The 8,716-nt window shown below is 35.9% G+C and overlaps 1 pseudogene; it reads left to right on the top strand.

Moving 5' to 3' along the window:
• The first annotated feature begins 561 nt into the window (after nt 1–561).
• LOC120189460 lies at nt 562–5,816 on the top strand (annotated as a pseudogene).
• Nucleotides 5,817–8,716: the final 2,900 nt, after the last annotated feature.

The following is an 8,716-nucleotide window of genomic DNA, read 5'->3' as shown; positions in this document are numbered from 1 at the left end:
TTAGATACACATGTATAGCGCGGATCAGGGGGCGCGCTATACCCACGTGGCGCCAGATCATCGTATATCGCGGGGCAGGGGCGCGTTATATCCTCGTGACGTCAAATCAGCGTATAGCGCGATTCAAGGAACGCGGTTCAAGGGGCGCGCTTTACTGCTACGGATGTTTGATCGAAAAAATAATCTGACCGGTGTTAGATTATTAAATATATCAATCACCGGTGATTTATTAGAAAAATTACCCAAAAAAACAAAGGCTGAACAAATAAACAAACGCAAAAACATTTTACAGTTTGGACAGTTAGAAACACTATTAATTTTACCGTAAAACTCCGCAGTAAAAAATATTCATAAAGAATTTCCATCAACTTCTTAATTTACCTCAACACAAAGCCGATAATTACCGTTCAAAGCCCTCATCTTTTATTAGGTTTCTCAAAATTAAAAAAAAAATTATAAAAAGAAAAAAAAATCAGATTCGCTCATATCGCAAAAACCCTACGGGTGTTCTATAAATTCAAATAATTTATCATTTGTTTTCTTTTTTCCAATTTAATTTCAAGCGTTAAGACATTTAACAGTAAAATTTCCCACAAAATTCAAAGCTTTCTTTTTGCCTCGAATGGTGAGTTACAAACTTTTATTTTCAACTCATAAAATCCTTCGAACTAGTTAGGTTTTCTCCTTACAATCAACTAAAAAGCGAGGTTTTGAGATGATAATGGCTGCTACTCTTTTTTTTTTGTTAATTTTTTGCAGTGATTAAAAGGAAAAAAGGTTGGAAAAAGATTGTGGTTGCTCGGAAGTCCTTTTTAATAATTACTTCTATTCATAAGACGGCTGCCCAATGTTTGCTTCGGATATGAATCCGGCCCGGGATGCCGACAGAGTAACCAACGCCGGCATGGTGCTGTTCCCAATTCAATTTACATGGCCACACGGTGGGAGAAGTGTCTTCATTTGTGGCTCTTTCAATAGGTTACACTACAATTTTCTCTTCGTAATTCTTTTAATTTTTTGAATTTAAAGCTGTTATTGATGTGAACATTGTGATGTTTAGGCTTATGGTTGGTATATATTTGGATTAATGGTTAATGGTTTGAAAATTAAGGTGGGCCGAGCTACTGCCAATGTCGCAGGTTGAAGGTACTCCCAATGTCTTTCAAGCTGTTTGTGCCGTATCACATGGTTGCCATGAGGTTAGTTAGTTTGTCCACTATGAATCAGAAACTCAAAACTTCAATGAATATGGTAATTCCTAGTTCTTTTGGTGCTAATTTTTATCAGTTCAGCATGTCAAGTACTATTGTTGCCATGATTAGGTTAGGATGGCTTCATTGTCAAGCTCTTATGGAACATGTCAATCCTAATATTTTAGCTTTCTGTTGGTTTGCACTTGCAGTACAAGTTTCTTGTTGATGGTGAATGGCGACATGATGAACCGCAACCTCACAAGAATGGTGAGTATGGAATAGTTAATACTTTTGAAGCTCAACATGTACCTGCACAGGTCCCTCAGGTGCAACCTCTTTTGGATGTACCGAACAACATGGATGTCAATACTGGTCTCATGGTAAGAGTTACTTATATTCCATAGTTTTATGCATTACTATTTCCTGAAATTATTTTTAGTCTTAAGGCCTAGTTTAGTTTCAGATTGAATTTAAAAATTGGTATCAAAAGTGAACTCATCATAATGACAAAAGTTGATCGTGTGTAGGAACTTGCTTTTTGTGATTGCTAACAATTCATTTCTATCGAGATTCTTGTTTTACCAAATTTTTGACCTTGTTTGAATTTGCATTTGCAGTTAAATGCAGTTCCAATGGCAATGTCAAATGGAGTCTAATGATTTGGATTCTTTTTACATTAGTTTAAGTTCTCACAAATCTAGTTATGTGTGCAAGCTCTGTAGTCTGTATATGTTGGTGCTTGCTGCATTTAAATTCTTAATGCATACTTATCCTGTACCTTATATATTTAAGTTGATTTTGATGCCTTTCTGCAATGCAGCATCGAATCTCTGCTGTAACACTGAACCAAGCAATGCTGAGGATTTCAGAAGAGGATGTGCAGGCCTGCCGCCATCGCATCTCTGTATTCTTGGCAGCACATACTGCTTATGAGCTACTACCCGAGTCAGGCAATGTTTGGATGCATTTCTATTGACCCTTTTTCTCATTTCTATGCATATTTGATTCCGATCAGTGCATGTTAATGCATTTTGCTAATTTAGACAGATTTGCCTTACAGGTTGTTGCCTTGGATGTTGATTTGCCTGTAAAGCAAGCATTTCATATTCTGTCTGAGCAGGTATCTGTTTTGTTCATTCTGAGGAAAAGGATTTAGTGACGGGATGTCGGTGGAGGGAATAAAGTTATCTTCATATAATGCTTCCTGAGTTGTTGGATGAGATACATGTTCTGCCTAGCCACATACTCTGCCAACATAGAAAAAATAATGAAAGAAAGAAGTGGAAATCTCTCTGTTTTTTTTTTTGTTTGTTAATGCTTCATGGAGCTTTTTCTAGCCGTACATGTAACTAGTTTCTCCATGGACATTATGTATGATTGTATGTTTTTCATAACATTCGTGCATATTTTCTTGTTGCTGATAAAGGGTTGGATACATATCTTTTCTGAGTCTAGCCGTTTTCAGGGTATTGCATCGGCTCCGCTTTGGGACTTTTCCAAGGGGAATTTTGTTGGAGTTCTTAGTGCTTTGGATTTTATATTGATTTTGAGAGAGGTATGTTTCCAATGCGGAATCTTTTTTTTTTGTACTAGCAACTCTTCTAACGTTTACAAAGAAAGTTTTTTGTTCTAATTCCAAATAACTAGAAAGCTTCAAGATATTTACACTAGATAACTGTCTTGTATATGAATCTTCCATTCTGTGTATTTCTCTTAATGCTTACACTTTTCTTTATGCAGCTTGGAAATCATGGATCAAATCTGACAGAGGAAGAGCTTGAGACACACTATTTCTGCTTGGAAAGAGGGAAAGGAATACATGAACCAGAAAGTTGATGGGCATGGGAGATTAATTCCTAAACATCTCTTCTATGTTAGTGCTGTGTAGTGGCTTGCCTTGGATGATAAATTACAAAAGATGTTATTTTCATGAAGTGCACTTGCACATATATTTTCTGTTTCTCCATCTGTATGCTTATGTTTTAGTATAGACATATGCATACATCATCTTGGTGTAGTGTTAGGTATGGATGGTGACCAGGGTAACTAGATGGTTGTTCTGCTATTGTGTCTTGCCAGATTCTTGTTTTAGCTCAACTTCCAATGTGGTTTTAGTGCATTTTAAGAATTATATTAAGGGAGAAAACAAGTTCATATCATATTCAGAGATTAGGTATTTTATAGCTGCAATAATTTTACTGTTGGGGAAAGCGCATCTCATTATGAGTTACTAGTCTGGACAAAAACAACTAAAAAGTGTTCCTTAGAACATTATCTAGCTATCTTGTCACAGAGGAAAATACTGCCAGAAGTATAGAATGGAATTAATGAAAAATGAGGGTCAAGGTTGGAGTAATTCCATGCAGCTATGCTCCTCTTGAGGCAAACCTTGTTCTATATAATGATATCAGTGCATCAATAACCATTTGAGTAATGATGATTCTATGTAATGATGGCAATGAGAAAGAATCAATAATCATGCTCCTCTTGAGGCAAACCTTGTTCCATATAATGATATCAGTGCATCAATAACCATTTGAGTAATGATGATTCTATGTAATGATGGCAATGAGAAAGAATCAATAATCATGCTCCTAATGAGACAACCATGTTCATGTAGAATGGTTTTCATTAGAATACACACACCATGTTCAAGTAGAACGGTTTTCATAAAAAAGTATGTGTTCCAAGTAGAATAGTTTTCAATGGAGAACGTGCACCCTGCCATCTCCTTTCTTTTGCCCCATCATGGTACATGCTACTCTCTCTTTTGTTTGGAATACTGAGAAGGCTGCATCTTCGCATACCTTTCTGTTATAAATTCTGATTCATGGCTTTACGCTTTATCTTTTGTTTCCTTTGTTCCTTGCCCTTTGGTAATGGCAGCATGTCTTTTGACAGTTGTGTTTATGAGTGGTGCTATTGTTTCCTTTGTTCCTTGCCATTTGGTAATGGCAGCATGTCTTTTGATAGTTGTGTTTATGAGTGGTGCCATTTACCCTTATTGTTGATGCAGGCTGGGCCATGTGATAATTTAAAGGATGTAGCTTTCAAAATTTTGCAAAGTGGCGTAGCTATAGTTCCTGTTATCCATTTATCCTCAGAAGACGGTTCGTTTCCCCAATTATTACATCTTGCTTCTCTTTCTGGAATACTAAAATGTGAGCCTTTTAGAATTTAGTTTGACTAAAAATATATATTTTACTTATTTGTTAGGAAGTACATGGTTTCCTTAACCAACGGAATTTGATTTTCTAGGCTTATGCAGGTATTTTAAACATTGTTCTGGTTCTCTGCCCATACTACAATTACCAATTTATGCAATCCCTCTGGGTACATGGGTTCCAAGAATTGGAGAATCCAGCGGTCGGCCATTTGCAATGCTGAGACCTACTGCTTCTCTTAGTTCCGCATTAAATATGTTAGTTCAAGGTATGCTTCTTGTTTGTTCAACACTTTTACAGAAGGTATAAGAGAGTATATGGAGGAAAGAGAAGATATTTTGGTTTTGTTGAAGTTACGAACAAGGTTAAGCTTAATACCTTGAGATACAACCAGAAAAGATGATATATAAGGAGAGAAAATGGGAGAGGAGTCGAGCGTTGCATATTTAGAGGACTGTCCATCACGTTTAAATTTACTCTTTTTCTTTTTAATCTACAAAGATATTTTTTTGTTTTCTTTTAATTTTTAAACTCTATCAAACCGATTTGTGGAGAGAAAATATTCAAGTTTTTCATCTGTCCTACAAAGCAAATCAATGGAAAGAGAAAATGTTTTCCACCTTTTCATTTTCTCCAATTCCAATTTTTTCATCTGTCCCTTTTTGTAGCTGCCTACCAAGCAAAGCTCAAGTGTTCCTCTGGTTAAATGAATCCATTTAACCTTCTTACAAAAATGAAAAGTAAGAATATTTTCCATTTCCAAGTAGCATACACTATATCTACTAGGATTCAACTGATCCTATTGTTTGAAAACCAGTATCTTATTTTGCTTTGAACTTTTTACCTAATTTTTCTTCTCTATTAACTCGTTAGGCATTGCAATTGGGACAAGATTCCAACATTCCTTATGAGACAAGAAGTCAAAGATGTCAGATGTGTTTGCGCACCGATACATTGCTTAAAGTGATGGAGCAATTGGCGAACACTGGTGCCTTTCTCTATTTCCTTTTTAAACCATATTTCTTTTTAAGAAGGATAACGATTTTAAGGATGGTTCTTGTTGTCGATGGTGTAGTATAGCAATATATTGAGTAGACGTGTACCTGCCTTGGTTGATAAATCATGTACTATAATTTTGCAAAAATATCACTGTATGAAATTATTTCCCCCAATCTGATTTCAGGTGTTTGACGGCTTGTCATTGTGGAAGCTGACAGTAACCGTGTCGAAGGCATTGTCTCACTTACTGATGTTTTCAGGTTCTTACTTGATTAGTTCGAAGTAATTGGAGATAAATGTATCTAGGAGAGGTGTTTTTGCTTTGGATTCCCATTTCTTGTGGGCACCATTCCCTGCACCCGATGTTCCAAAGAGGATGTTCCGAAGAGACTGCAATGCTTCACAGCGGTGATTATCGACTCATTCAACCATTTGATTAGCCTCTTGCTTTGTCGCCGTTTTTTTTCTTTTTCTTTCTTCAGAATTTGTGGAAGCTGACAGTAACCGTGTCGAAGGCATTGTCTCACTTACTGATGTTTTCAGGTTCTTACTTGATTAGTTCGAAGTAATTGGAGATAAATGTATCTAGGAGAGGTGTTTTTGCTTTGGATTCCCATTCTTGTGGGCACCATTCCCTGCACCGATGTTCCAAAGAGGATGTTCCGAAGAGACTGCAATGCTTCACAGCGGTGATTATCGACTCATTCAACCATTTGATTAGCCTCTTGCTTTGTCGCCGTTTTTTTTCTTTTTCTTTCTTCAGAATTTTAGGCCGAAGAAAGAGGATGTAATTTAAGAGGATTTCGTTTTCTTCCCAAATTTGTTCAGCTCCTGCTTGCCCACGATATTCCTGGTATTAAATCCGTCTGTCACCATTGTAGATGTCATTATCTGCAGGGGGAGCAGGAGACCTATAGTAGTTTATTGTTTTTTTCAAAATTAAAAGTAAAGAGATGGGGAGGGAAAACGCCGCACCATGCTTACTAAATTAACCTGTTTTTCTGGCCTTAATTTTCACTTCTCTAATACTTGATTTGCATGCTAGGATAATGCTTCTGCCTTCTGTTCTAGGCAATCCGACTCACTGAATTTATTTACACGAATGCTTGGAAATCCTGTGGGTGATTCTGCGGCTCTTAAAATAATTAACTGCGTGACCGGTTTAAGTGGTTACTAGTTAATAAAAAGATGGAAAACAAAATTATCGTAATGGTTCTTCGGGAACTTGGGATTGAATCTTGACTTAAAGTAAATGATTTATCTTCTTGGAGTTGTTATCGACCTTTTGGGTTAGGTAGGGTCGGATACTTGAATCTTTTTTTTTTGATAATTCATAATTTTATTACCCACAGTAAAGTTAAGAATATACTTGAATCTTACCTTTTTATTGAATCTGTAGTATCATAGATTCACTTGAAATGGTTCAAAAGTCAATTACGTGTGTGGAAGAATGAGTACATTTACATTTCCTTTTTGGTACTAACACGGTTAAAAGTTACCTTAACATCGAAAATTAAAGTTCGAGCTAAAATTTTGAAAGAAGATCAAAAAATTAAAGTACCATGCTTGTAATTAAATATTGGTAATTATCGGGATCTAAGATTTTTCAGTTTTATAATTTTTTTATTTTTATTTTAGGTTACAACCAAAAATATTGTAAAGAATGACACGTTTTAGGTTACATCTAACTTAAAATTACATATTTTTTTGTCATATTTTCATTAGCATCCATTTCTATCGTTTGTTAACTTTAAATTAGGTTAATTTCTTTTAGACTTTTTCAAATCTAGTCCTTCTCTAGTCCTCTATTGCTTCTTCTATTGCACTCTGTCTTCTTATTTTTCTATTTCTTTTTGTTGTTTCCTTTAGTTTTTTTTGTTTGTATTTCATTATAAGGGTATCAAACTTATAGCCAAACGACACAAAATTAAGCTGACCTTGCAAAGCTTCAAACCGAAGTCCAAGGGCTTGACGTTCGGGTCCATTCTCTTGAGACTATCCTTAATGACCGGTTCACGTAATTGGAGAAGACACTCATTGAAAACCACTATTCAAATTTCATAAAGTTGGACGTTACCTTAGCTAAGTTTCAGAAGCCCTTTGTTGATCATCTGGGTTAAGCAAAATCGGTGGCTATCAATGATGGGTTGGCACAGGATGTGAGTTCGTTACAAGGTCTACCTCTGCCATTGATGTCCCAGCCGTCCTTGGGGGAAAAGTTGGGCGTTGCTAGGCTGCTGGATCCAAATGGGCAGCCAATGGATTTGCATACGGTTATTCGATAAATGGAATTGGATCTAGTTTCATGCGATCCAGCTCGAGGGAAAACATCGAAGTTTTTGCATGCAACTTTTGAAAGCACTGGATTTTGGACATGGTCCATAGTCGAGAAATGAGCTGCCTTTATCCCGAAAATAACAACGATAACACTTCTGTCGTTGAATTAAATTGGGAGATGCATGTTATATTTTCTACCGTAAGTCTCGGACTAAGCTACTTTATGTCATTCCCTCGAATAAGAGAGGATAATTTATTATACTTCTAGAAATAACCTCAAAAATCTAGCAACTCTTCGCAAGTCAAGGCCTTCAAAAAGCTCATATCTCTCAAACACAAGCCCCTAACCAAATAACAGTATTTAGATAAAACCTTTAATGGACCAGGATCTCTCGGAGCAAAAGCTAAAATCTGATGACCATATCCAATTAACCCACTGACTTACAAATATCCATAATTACACTATGTCCGACTTCATCGATTAAGAATCACTATAAATGCCCTTCAGTCATGACCGAGAGATGAGAGGGACCTTCTATAAGTTAGACACAATCTCTCTTTCTTTTTCCTTATGATCACCAACTCTCTTTCACATAGAATAACCAACCAACAGTCGTTATCGATGACGTCTTTTCATCCAAACTAGAAAAAGGTGAATCACTAACAATCAATGAGATAAACTTGCACCACCAATTAAGGGTCACTACAAATATCCCTTATTCATGACTAAGAGAGGGGAGGAACCTTCTATAATTTGGACACAATCTCTCATTTTTTCTTCCTTATGACCAACTCCCTCTCACGTAGAAACACGAGCCAATGATTGTTCACTCGTCGGTTGTGGCTATCCTCCTAATTCAGAATGAGTGGGTCATCAATGACAAACGAGATAGATTTATTCTTATCAACATTACTCATTTTAAAGTTATTATTAAATTTATAATTCAATTTTGAACGTGTGCTACTTTAATTTTATATGTTAAATGATAAAGAAAATAAAATAATTCTATTAATTTAAACAAAACAAGAAAGTAAATTTTTAAAATAATTTTTGTAACTTTATTTTTTATTAATTAATTTTTA

This window comes from Hibiscus syriacus, unplaced genomic scaffold (genome assembly GCF_006381635.1).
Source record: "Hibiscus syriacus cultivar Baekdansim isolate YM2019G1 unplaced genomic scaffold, ASM638163v2 tig00116958_pilon, whole genome shotgun sequence".
In the NCBI taxonomy this organism is placed as follows: Eukaryota; Viridiplantae; Streptophyta; class Magnoliopsida; order Malvales; family Malvaceae; genus Hibiscus; species Hibiscus syriacus.
Note: the sequence above shows the minus strand (reverse complement) of the source record. Positions and strands in the feature narration are given on the sequence as shown.